The sequence below is a fragment of the Petromyzon marinus genome, chromosome 64 (assembly GCF_048934315.1).
Source record: "Petromyzon marinus isolate PM22_M1 ecotype Great Lakes invasive population chromosome 64, UKy_Petmar_22M1.pri1.0, whole genome shotgun sequence".
NCBI lineage: Eukaryota > Metazoa > Chordata > Hyperoartia > Petromyzontiformes > Petromyzontidae > Petromyzon > Petromyzon marinus.
In genome coordinates, this window is record NC_133730.1 from 2,268,648 (window position 1) to 2,281,721 (window position 13,074).

At 52.0% G+C, this 13,074-nt stretch overlaps 1 protein-coding gene across 3 annotated transcripts in view; it reads right to left on the bottom strand.

The window, feature by feature from the left end:
- Positions 1-4,618, bottom strand: part of LOC116956303 (FERM, ARHGEF and pleckstrin domain-containing protein 1-like) — an 85,405-nt gene extending 80,787 nt beyond the window's left edge. Inside the window, exons 1-2 of one of the 3 annotated variants that reach the window (XM_032977813.2) lie at positions 4,472-4,618; positions 1,716-1,926 (exon numbers count right to left, since the gene is read on the bottom strand). The gene's annotated coding sequence lies outside the window, so the exon portion shown is untranslated. Of the gene's footprint in view, positions 1-1,715; positions 2,231-4,471 lie in introns of those variants that run through there. The other 2 variants (XM_032977812.2, XM_032977811.2) reach the window with 2 other exon arrangements.
- Positions 4,619-13,074: the final 8,456 nt, after the last annotated feature.

A 13,074-nucleotide genomic window follows, 5' to 3' on the forward strand; every position in this document is an offset into this window, starting at 1 on the left:
CACAGAGAGAGAGACATACAGAGAGAGAGAGAGACAGGGTCAGATGTACACACACAGAGAGACACAGAGAGAGAGAGACACACACAGAGAGATACACAGAGAGAGAGACAGGGTCAGATGTACACACACACACAGAGAGACACACACAGAGAGAGAGACACACACACAGACACACACACACACAGACACACACACAGAGAGACACACACAGAGAGACACACAGAGAGAGAGACACACAGAGAGACACACACAGAGAGACAGGGTCAGATGTACACACACAGAGAGACACACACACAGAGAGAGACACACACACAGAGAGAGACACACACAGAGAGACACTCACAGAGAGAGACACACACAGAGAGACACACACACAGAGAGACACACACACAGAGAGAGACACAGAGAGAGACACACACACACAGAGACACACACAGAGAGAGACACACAGAGAGACACAGAGAGAGAGAGAGACACACAGAGAGATAGGCAGGGTCAGATGTACACACACAGAGACACACACACAGAGAGAGACAAACACACAGAGACACACACAGAGACACACAGAGAGAGACACACAGAGACAGAGACACACAGAGAGACAGGATCAGATGTACACACAGAGACACACAGAGAGAGAGAGGATCAGATGTACACACAGAGAGAGAGACACACACAGAGAGAGAGAGAGACGGGATCAGATGTACACACAGAGACACACAGAGAGAGACACAGAGAGAGACAGGATCAGATATACACACAGAGACACACAGATAGACACACAGAGAGAGACAGGATCAGATGTACACACAGAGACAGAGAGAGAGAGACGCACAGAGAGAGAGACAGGATCAGATGTACACACAGAGACACACAGAGAGAGAGAGGATCAGATATACACACAGAGACACACAGATAGACACACAGAGAGACAGGATCAGATGTACACACAGAGACACACAGAGAGAGAGAGACACAGAGAGAGAGAGACTGGATCAGATGTACACAGAGAGAGAGAGAGACAGGATCAGATGTATACAAAGAGACACACAGAGAGACACAGAGAGAGAGAGACAGGATCAGATGTACACACGGAGACACACAGAGAGAGGGGCGGATGGGAGCCGGAGTAACGCAGCGATGCGGAGAGACAAACTCGGGAGAGACGAATACACCACAGAGACACGGAAATGGAGACACGGAAGGGCAGATGCAGACACACGGAGACACTCACACAGACACAGCGACAAGAGAGACAGAGAGAGACAGAAGCACAGAGGCAGACACCGTAAGACAGAGACACCGTAAGACAGAGACACCGTAAGACAGAGACACCGTAAGACAGAGACACCGTAAGACAGAGACACCGTAGGACAGAGACACCATAAGACAGAGACCACAACGCGGACTGAGACACCGTCACACGGACACACCCGCAGGGCTGTAATCTACACACGCGCGCCACAGTCCGCTTGGACAGACATCGAGACACAGCGAACGCATTCACGCAGAGACACAGACACGGGGAGATGGAGACACGGGGAGATGGAGACACGGGGAGATGGAGACACGGGGAGATGGAGACACGGGGAGATGGAGACACGGGGAGACGGAGACACGGGGAGACGGAGACACGGGGAGACGGAGACACGGGGAGACGGAGACACCGGGAGATGGAGACACGGGGAGACGGGGCCAAGTCCCGCCATCATCACCTGTACGGAAGCCCAGTGCTCGCCTCTCCTTCTGCCTCTCGTCTCGTCTCTGTCCGCGTGTCTCCGTCGTTGTGCGCGTCTCCTTGTGTCTCCCGTATGTCTATCTCCTTGTCTGTCCCCCCACCCCTCCCCGCACCCCCCAAACGGTGTCTTGCCGCTGTGGTCGCTGGAGCGACGATGCCTGCGCCGGCAGCGTTCAGAGCCGGGGAGTCTGAGAGTGGCAACGCGCAGCAGCAGCAGCGCGGACCCCACGCAGAGAGAGAGGCATTCCTCCAGCTCAGCGCTACACAGCCTACACACACACACCCTCTACACACTAGCCCTCCCTACATACACACAGACTACACACACACACACCCTCTACACACTAGCCCTCCCTACATACACACAGCCTACACACACACACCCTCTACACACTAGCCCTCCCTACATACACACAGACTACACACACACCCCCTCTACACACAAGCCCTCCCTACATACACACAGCCTACACACACACACCCTCTACACACTAGCCCTCCCTACATACACAGCCTACACACACACCCCTTCTACACACTAGCCCTCCCTACATACACACAGACTACACACACACACCCTCTACACACTAGCCCTCCCTACATACACACAGACTACACACACACCCCCTCTACACACTAGCCCTCCCTACATACACACAGACTACACACACACACCCTCTACACACTAGCCCTCCCTACATACACACAGACTACACACACACCCCTCTACACACTAGCCCTCCCTACGTACACACAGCCTACACACACACACCCTCTACACACTAGCCCTCCCTACATACACACACCCTACACACACACCCCCTCTACACACTAGCCCTCCCTACATACACACAGACTACACACACACACCCTCTACACACTAGCCCTCCCTACATACACACAGCCTACACACACACGCCCCCCCTACACACTAGCCCTCCCTACATACACACAGACTACACACACACACCCTTTACACACTAGCCCTCCCTACATACACACAGACTACACACACACGCACACCCTCTACACACTAGCCCTCCCTACATACACACAGCCTACACACACACACACCCTTTACACACTAGCCCTCCCTACATACACACAGACTACACACACACGCACACCCTCTACACACTAGCCCTCCCTACATACACACAGCCTACACACACACACCCCCTCTACACACTAGCCCTCCTTACATACACACAGACTACACACACACACCCTCTACACACTAGTCCTCCCTACATACACACAGACTACACACACCCTCTACAAACAAGCCCTCCCTACATACACAGCCTACACTCACACCCCTCTAAACACTAGCCCTCCCTACATACACACAGACCACACACACCCCCTCTACACACTAGCCCTCCCTACATACACACAGACTACACACACACACCCTCTACACACTAGCCCTCCCTAGACACACAGACTACACACACACACCCTCTACACACTAGCCCTCCCTACATACACACACAGCCTACACACAGCCTTTACACACTCAGCCCTCCCTACATACACACATAGATAACACACATGCTCCACACACTCACTACATACGGTTTACATACACACCCTCCCACTACACATACAGTGCACATTAGCCCTGCCGCTACACACACACCTATCACCTTAATGTCAAGCACACAACTGCAGCGTTAACTCTTAACTCCACACACAAAGATCCCCGTGTATCCCCTTTAACAGACGGTGCTATTAGCGAACACCTATGAAGGTCGCCACGGTTCAAAATGGGTTGGGTGAACGACACCGCGCCCGGTCGCCTTTGTCTCATTCGGTACTGGCATTTAGACAACGAACCGGCCCACTCAATTACGGCTGAGTCTACCTGGGACAGGCACAACGCCAGTTCAAATATTTGGCACCGGCCGTGAAAGGGACTCGAACTCAGGGTCACCGTATCGCTAACCACTGCGCCACCGCTCCTCACACCTCTTTACACACACCCACTACCCATAGAACCCTACATACACACCCCTATACCCCCCCACACACACACACCTCTATAATACCAACGCTTCCATATTACAGTGTTCTTACATGACACAATTCTACAACCTACACACACAACCTACTCAATATAGCTACTACCACCTAACAACCCTACCAGTGCAGGATTATCATAGTAGCAAAAGTAGCTGCATATGTAGTAGCTAAATATGTAGCTACATTTGTAGCTACTACTACATATGTAGTAGTAGCTACTACATATGTAGTAGTAGCTACAAATGTAGCTACGGGCCCCGCACTTTCAAGGGCCCCACGCTAAATGCTTTCAAGCTGATGAAGGCCGCTTGTGTTGTGGCCGAAACGTCGTGATTTTTGTTGTTTTATTTTTTTTACCTACGTGACTTTACCGAATAGAACCAAAGAGTATGGATCCTTGCAGTCACGAAAGCTTTAAATCTAGAATTGCTTTCAAGCTATCAATTCCGGTTCAGTGATTCTGCACTTGCTCTATTACTATAGTACTATACCGCCTTCAACTTTTACGAACGACTGGGTGTTTAAGGTTAGCGATTTGTCGTATTATCTGGCTGTATAGCAAATAAAAAAATACAATTACTTTACTATGCTAGTTAAAAAAAAGTAAGGTCCCTTTATAACATGCTTCTAGCTTAATCCGGCAACTGAGCCCTACACACATGCTCTACACACTAGTCCTCCCCTCTGCTGGTCGACACATCGACTCACCATTTACACTCACACGCAATCCATCTCTGATCCATCAGCCCTCCTTCTGCAGTCTGGACACGCCACGGGCCCCCGTGCCACTGGCATATTGAAAAACGCGCGCGCTCGCACCACCAAACCGTACCAGCGGGCTTCAACTCGTAGCTTCGGCGTGGACACTGTGCAGGATTCAACATTTGGAATGTGCTCGGGGGGGATGACGAAGCACACACACGGGGTAATTGCTCTTGAATGGCGAGGTGGTGGTGGGGGGGTCAGTCCAACACCGTTACGCAACGACCGAAAATCTCACACGCACGGAGCCGAAACAGATTGTAGGGGCAAGTGCTGTTAGCGAGTAGCGCCTACGAAGGCCGGAACGGCACGCAACCACGCCCGGCCGCCTTTGTCTCCCCGATGGCGATGTTTACTACACACCGCACCAGGTACTCGTTTGAGACTGAGTCGACCTAGGGGAGGCCCATGACCGGTTCAGATATTCGTCACTGGGTGTTGGTGGCCGTGAGCGGGAATCGAACTTTGGGGTCGCCCTGTTCGTAGCGCAGCGACCTAGGGGTGGCCCAGGAACTGGTCGTGGGTCGCCCCTAGGTCGACTCAGCCTCAAATCGGTACCCGGTGTGCAATGTGTAAACATCGCCAGGAGGGAAACAAAGGCGGCCGGGCGCGGAGCTGGCTACCCATCCCCCTCCGTGCCGGCCTTCATAGTTGCTAGGCACGCACTGCAGTACACAAAGACAAAGATCCCCCGTGTAGCCTTAACAGACTGCTGGGGCAAGTGCTGTTAGCGAGCACCACCTATGAAGGCCGGCACTGCACACGAGGGGGTGGGTGTCCAGCACCACGCCACAGTATAAAACACAAACACACACACAGAGAGACTACACGTCCCCTATCTACTACAGTCTACACACACACCCCTCCCCCTGTAAAGGGTGACCAGCACTCAGGTACACACACACACATTCATGTGCCACACACACTCCGTGTCCCTCCACACTCTGCCTGTGCCTCTCCCCACTCGTTGCTATTCACCCTCGCCCCTCCTCCCTTTAAGCTCACGCTACTAACCCTACACCACACACACAAAGACAAAGATCCTCCGTGTAGCCTACGCAGGCTGGAGGGGCAAGTGATGTTGGCGAGCAACATCATCACCAGGTGGCAGACATCGCGGCGCCAGAAATCGAGTTGGTGTGGCTAGCACCACGCCCGGCCACCTTTGTCTCCCCAGAGCCGATTGTTCAAATACCGCACCAGGTACTTAAATAAGGCCGAGTAGACCTAGAGGGTGTCCGTTACCGGTTCAGATGCTACCCGTGGCCGGGAATCGAACTCATGCTGCCGGGTTCGCCAGCACAGTCGCGAGTTGACCACTACGCCATTGCTCTCCCACACATTTGTCATCAATAACACTGTAACGTTTCGGGATAGGGCCCTTTCCAGCAAAGAAATTCACATATCCGCACCGCTGCTGCTGCACCCCCCCCCTTCACCCCCCTTCACCCCGAACCCTGCCCACCCACCACCGCTTCCATTGTAAACACAACCCTCGACTTCGGCTATATATACACACACATTAGAACCCCTGCACGCTTATACATCAGATGTGCTATGTATAGCATCGCGTGTATTAAACATGGCCCATAGAAACCTTGGCACCGTACCTATGAACACTGCGAGGTCCTGAGCCAAAGGGAATCGAGCCGAGGCGCCGAGGGATACGGGAGGCAGAAATCTCCTCTCCAATGAAAACCAAGAGGCGCCCTGCTCATTAGACATCAGCTCATTCCTCTGCCCTCACCTGCCTTCACAGACTAGCTTTACATCTCCCACCAACATCGCTTCTCCATGCTTCTCCCCTCCCTACAAGTCTCTCTCCTCTCCCTCCATAGACCTCCACGATTCCTCCCCTCTCCTCCCAGCGTCTCCCTCCGTCTCTCTATAACCTCCCTGCCCCTCAACCACTCTTATATCTATCTCCCTCTGCCCTCATCTTCCACCTTCCGCTGCCCTGTCTACACGTTCCCACCTCCCTTCCGTCCTCTGTCTGGACCAAAACTTTGGATACCAGGAAGTTCACTGTTTTACTACGGTTTCGAACAATTATTTTCCAGTACATAAAAAAACTACGTAAAAAAATCATTCAAATTTAATGCAAAAAAAATCTGCTCAAGAGCAGGATACAAATGTACTAATGTTCCTTGCTATTAGGCCGAATAAAGTCAATGCATTCAGGATGTCGTAAATTAATTTTATGTTAAAATGGATTCCATCCCATCACGGTTACAATCAGGAGGCTACTATAAAATCCACTATTCACGTTTTTAACAACTGAGAAATGTCACACACCGTTACAAATCGCACACGATTACGAAGAGTCACGAGTTTCTCTTCGAAAGGGCACGCATTTTATCCACGTTATCAATATTCCAAACCAACGTTTATTCAAATAAATGGCACTCATTGAGAATTGTAAACCCAGTAGTGTACGCCTCTTGTGTGACAGCAGGAATCTGTGCCGCCCAATGACTCTTGTAAAACCACGGAGCTCTGTGAACCCGAAAACCTCCCGCGGGTTACACAAATAAATCGACTTCCCGGTCTCACTCACGTCCTACCTTCACCTTCCTGCCGCTCCCTTGCCAAAAATCTCCCTGGCTCTCCCCCTTCCCTCTCTGCTTCTTGCATCTCCACCCCCTCCTGCCTCTCCGCCCGACCTCCGCCCCCTTCCCCATCCAGTGCTGCCCCCCCCCCCATCCTTCCCCTCACCCGGTGACCCCTGGGGGGGGTAGTCCAGCCATCCGATTGGCCTGAAGTTTGCCTTTCATTGGGCCCTGCTTGAGAGCACTTTTTTTATTCTTTCCTGTTGCCTCCTGGTCGGTCAGTAAGTGGGTAGCTGGGGGTGGGGGGGGGTGGTGGAGACAAAGAGGGTGGTGGATGGGCCGTGGGGGGCGATGCACATGGGGCTCACAGAAACACATTTGTTCTCATTTAACTACAAGATGAGAAGGAATGTGTGTGGGGGTGGGCTTTGTGAAACGGGTACGACGATTTCTTGCTCTCCCCTCCCGCCCCGCCTCTCTCTCCGGCCACTCTGCGTCGACGACGCGAGTGAGGTTCAGGCCGGGCGCCTGCATCGTCTCGGGCCCACGCAGCGTTGACGCAGCACGACCTACCTCCGTCCGTCCGTCCCACCGTAACGGAGGTGGTGGGGGGAGGGTGGAGGTGGTGGGTGGAGGTGGTCGGTGGAGGTGGTGGGTGGAGGGGGTGATGGGAGGGGGTGGGGGGAGGGTGGGTGGAAGGGGATTGAAGGTAGGAAGGGTGTGGGGAGATGGTGGGGGGAGGGGGTGAGGGGACGGGGTGGGTGTAGGTTGTGGGTGGAGGTGGTGGGGGGAGGGGGTGGGTGGAGATTGTGGGGGGAGGTGGTGGGTGGAGGTGGTGGGTAGAGGTGGTCGGTGGAGGTGGTGGGTGGAGGTCGTGGGTGGCGGGGGTGAGGGGAGGGGGTGGGGGGAGGGTGGGTGGAAGGGGATTGAAGGTAGGAGGGGTGTGGGGAGATGGTGGGGGGAGGGGGTGAGGGGACGGGGTGGGTGTAGGTTGTGGGTGGAGGTGGTGGGGGGAGGGGGTGGGTGGAGATTGTGGGGGGAGGTGATGGGTGGAGGTGGTGGGTAGAGGTGGTCGGTGGAGGTGGTGGGTGGAGGTCGTGGGTGGCGGGGGTGAGGGGAGGGGGTGGGGGGAGGGTGGGTGGAAGGGGATTGAAGGTAGGAGGGGTGTGGGGAGATGGTTGGGGGAGGGGGTGAGGGGACGGGGTGGGTGTAGGTTGTGGGTGGAGGTGGTGGGGGGAGGGGGTGGGTGGAGATTGTGGGGGGAGGTGGTGGATGGAGGTGGTGGGTGGAGGTGGTGGGGGGGGGGCGCTCTACAGCTCTGGTAGAGATAACCCAACGTGAACGAGACTGTTGTATCACGTTGTCTTGCGATTTGCGACTTGCCCTGTTGAAAGGTGGCCTAGTGTTTTCCAAAAACTTGGAGGCACTAACCAGAGCTAAAAGATAAATTTGCACACAACACAAGCGTGTTTTTTTCCCAGACAGCTACCCATCGGCCTCCATCCTGCCAATGAAATACCTCTGAAGACTTACGCATGTCGGGAAATTATTACGCAATTCATGCATACGCGTTAATTTTCCAGTAATAGTGTTCGAGGGAAGAGGCCACACTTTCCACCGTCGCAGGCAGGGTCAGGGGAAAGCGGAGCCCTTGCCGTCTTCACGGAAGCTGCTCGGATAAGGCTCCAACCCCCGTCTCTTACTGCCGGATTTTCGCGATGCCTGGCAGTTGTGATGCAAGCACTGAAGAATGCTCCTCGTGTCACTGGCTTGACACTGGTACAATACATGGCCCCAAATGTGAAAAATATACATCCTCGGTGCTCAGAGGGCAATGCTGTCTGTCTGCAATCCCCTCTTATAACTGGGGCAGCTGTTGCATTATTAATACGAGCCTAAGCAAAGCAGCTGCATGACTCGGCCGAAATGTAATTTGGTGACAATGTCGTCTCCCGTGGCTCCGATGCGTTGCAATGCGCTTTTTGGGGTGTGCTGCAGGTCGTGTTGGGAGCTTATTCACAAACTTGAACGAGAATCTGAATGAAATTGAATGAAGGACTTTCGGGATGTGGGGCGGAACGTCGGATATGAACCCGAAACACACAGCGGAGAGCTTTCGACAACACAAACGTGACAACTTACACAGTAGTCCGCTAATAATCCAGGAAAGTCTCACTCAAGGCCTTTGTTCCCAGAAGGGTCCAGTATTAAGATATTAAAATGGCTCAATGCAATTCATTTATCCAGGATATGTAATGCATTAACCAAGTGAAGCCTCGCACAGTCAAAATACTCTTTTTTTCAGAAGGGTCCCACGTTGGAATGTTTTGCCAGTTTAGTGAATGCCATTTACTTCATGGAGAGGAATGTTCATTTATTAATGAAGGAAAGCCTCACTGTCTCAAGACGTTCACAGGAGGGACTTGCACGAGAGAGTGTGGCCAATTGCGTTACTGAATGTTATTTATGCATCACAGCCTCACTTGGTCACGAAACCCTTTACAGGAGGCTTCTGCACTGGAATGTATTAAATGAGTGTTTGCATGCGTGACCAAACCAGAGTGGGGAGCAGGCGTGCAGTGGCTAGCACACTGCACTGGCTAACATACTGCACTACGATCCTAGCGACCCGAGCTCACTTCCCGCTCAAGACCAATAACAGCAGCAAATATCCGAAGCGGCCCTGGGCCTCCTCTCGGTCGACTCAGCCTTAAATGAGAACCTTGTGCGGTGTGTGAACATCAGCAGTGGGGAGACAAAGGTAGCCGGGGCGTGGTGCTGGCCACCCGCCCCATCGTTTTCTGTGCCGGGCTTCATAGGTGCTCGCTGACAGCACTTGCCCGAACAGTTTGTTGAGGCTATACGGGATATCTTTGTCTTTGAAAAAGGGAGCAACGGCACGGACAGGCCAGCAGCCCGTTTTCTTCTACATTTCCATCTCCTGGCTACATCGTTGAAGTCTCGCATCTTGGAAATATCATGATCCACCACAACCATCTCCAAAAATAAACTTGTATTTTCCAATACCGCATTGGCAGTCGTGCACAAATAACAAATGCTCACCACATTCGTGAATAGCATTCCCCGAGAGAGGGGAAAAAACAGATGTCGCAGCCGACGTTTCGGGCAACGGCCCTTCGCAAAGGGTCTCGATTGCAGGCAGTGCACCACCACCACCACCGGTGCTCTGGCCCTTGTCACCCTTTGCTGCCCAAGCACAGCTGCAAAAAAACTCCCTCCTACACGGAGGGCCGGATAGCCACCACTCAATCTTCACCTTCTGTCATCACCCCCGAGTTGCACGTCCTCCACGCTGCCATCCTTGGGACTCTCCTGCCGCCTATGCGTCGGCGTAAACCCCACGTCCACGTGTTGCACGAAGGCAGTGCATCGCGTCTGCATCGCGTCTGCACGCGATGCACTGCACTACTCTGTGGGGAAGTCAACAGTGGATGTACTATGGATAAACTCGGCACCGCCATAGGAATGTGTAATTTCCACCACTGGCTCGGGGCTGAAGACATGAATTGAGCACTGCCTCAATGCTCATTTGAGCCAAAACTCACTTCGACTTTGACTCATATTGTACTTATATTTACTTTGGTCAATCTGCTGCCCATGCAATGTGAGTTGTGTGTGTCATTTGGCCATACTTCACCACGTTGGTCGGCGTGGTCAGTGTGGAAGTGTTTGTCCTGAGTGGGCTAATCCCAGTTGCATCCTCTGTGGCAGGCACTTCTGTATCCAAAGCACTCACGAAAGTTAATGATCAGATATCTTCACTCAAAGATAGATACGCAATCTCGTTTTCGAGAGAGGCCCCAAGGGAATCCAAGTATACAAAGCATACAGACAATTCAAATAAGCTTGAACAAACACGCTGAACAATTGCACTCAAGCGAGGTTTGCAAAACTCCAATCAACGCACGCGTGGATTAATCAATCAATGAATATTCTTCCTGATTCGCGAGTAGACTGCAGTTTGGTGTGCCACGTTACTCGTGATGAGCCACAGCCAGAGCGGGCGGGATATACTGGATGTGTTGTGCCGGGTGCGGAAATATATTCTGGGTCGCTGACTCAGTCCCGAGTCAGACAGACCCGGCAGGTAATTATTTTACAATTATGGCCGTATTAACCAGGGTGACCTCTGGGCACCAACAAAACAACCCTCTGAAACACGGTGGAAAAGCGCACGACCTCTCAGGCGATGTCACTGCTCCAGCGATCAAGCGCATGAGACGCTCTATCTGCGTCACTAACAGTGGTGAATTCGTGGTTGCGCAACAACTTTTTTTTTGCTACTAAATGCCGACAAGACCGAAGCCACATTCATCGGCTCCCATTTGCATCTTTCTAAAATTGGCTCGCCTCGTTTGTTGATTGATGGTCACGATGTCAGTCCCGCACGGGAGGTCAGAAGCCTTGGCGTTCAGTTTGACCAGTCATTATCATTTGAGGAACTTAGGGGCCGTCCATAAATGACGTTAAAAATGCCCTTTTCCACCTAATAAATATTTGCCAGAATGCATCGCTTCCTGTCACATGCTGACTTGGAGAGACTGGTCCATGCTTTTGTGTTATCCCGACTCGACCACTGCAATGCCTTCTTGGTGTGGATACCGAGCACAGGACTGGGCAGACTTGAGCTTGTTCAGAACGCAGCTGCTATAGTGCTTAAACCACGTACACCAGGTCATCTTATCTCTTCATTGGCTACCGGTCAAGTTCCGAGTGGATTTTAAGATACCGCTATTAACCTATGAGGCGTTAAAAGGGCTCACCCCACATTACTTGCAGGAACTAATACATTTATATATTTAATCAAGGTCCTTAAGATCTTCTGATCTCCAACTGCTCAGCAGTCCCAGGTGTACAGGTTTCGCTCTTTTGGTGATCGAGGCTTTTGTTCGCGTGGCACCCAAGCAATGGAACGCCTCGCCACTTGAAATCAGGGCAATCGGAGTCGGTAGATATATTTAAGTCTGCTTTGAAAACCGATCTCTTTAAAGTGGCCTTACCTCTTTAGTTTGGTCGGTTGCCCTGGTTCTGTTTTTGTTTCCTGCTTTTCGTGCATTGTACATTGGGATCCTAGGATGGAATGCGCATTAAACATTTACATTATACATTTACATTATACATTTACATTATACATTACTGTGCAGGGCTGCATGTCTGTGCAGTCAAGTGCACGACAGCAAGTGGGCTTCGAGTCTACACTGTGTGCAAATGATTTATGTTATCCCCTCTTATGAGTTTTCTTGGAACACTCCTGTTTCCAAACCACGTAATAACATACTTAATAAGGAGTTGGCCTAAATATCCGAAGCAGGAACCTCCAATATAAAAGCCTTGAGAATCAGTTGATGATTTATATGAACAAAGAAAACTGAATGCGGATTATCTCATCAGAAGCTAAGTAGACGTGAGCCTGGTTATTTACTTGGATGAGAGACTGCCAGTTGTAGGCTTAGGCTGTGAAGTTGCCAGACGATGAGTGTATAGCAATGGATGTATTACGTATCTCTGAAGATTTCAGCATTGCACTTCCGTACGCATGGTGGGGTTCCCGAGGTGCTCCGGTTTCCTCCTATACTGTATGTGTCAAACACCCATTCATGGAATTGGTGAAACATCCACATGCATTTCGGCAGGAGTCTTCAGACTTGGTGATGCTTTCCTGGGTGAATAGATTATTCGTAACAAGTGGCTATGCAACCTTGGTGTTTAACATACGACTTCTGTGCACATTAAACCCGAGTCGCTTTCATATTTAAACCGCCTGCTGCTCGGCACGGTGTCCGACGTTTCGCCCCACGTGCTGCGGACCTTTCCTTCGGGATTTGATTTCGAGGAACTCCCGGCACGCGGAGCGAAATGTCTGACGTCGTGCCGAGCGACGAGCGGCACCGCGGTGGCTATGAGATGTTAACTACCTCGCTCGGTATACAGGAGTTCGTGGGTTCGATCCTGACCCCGACGCCTGCTGTATATTTGGAG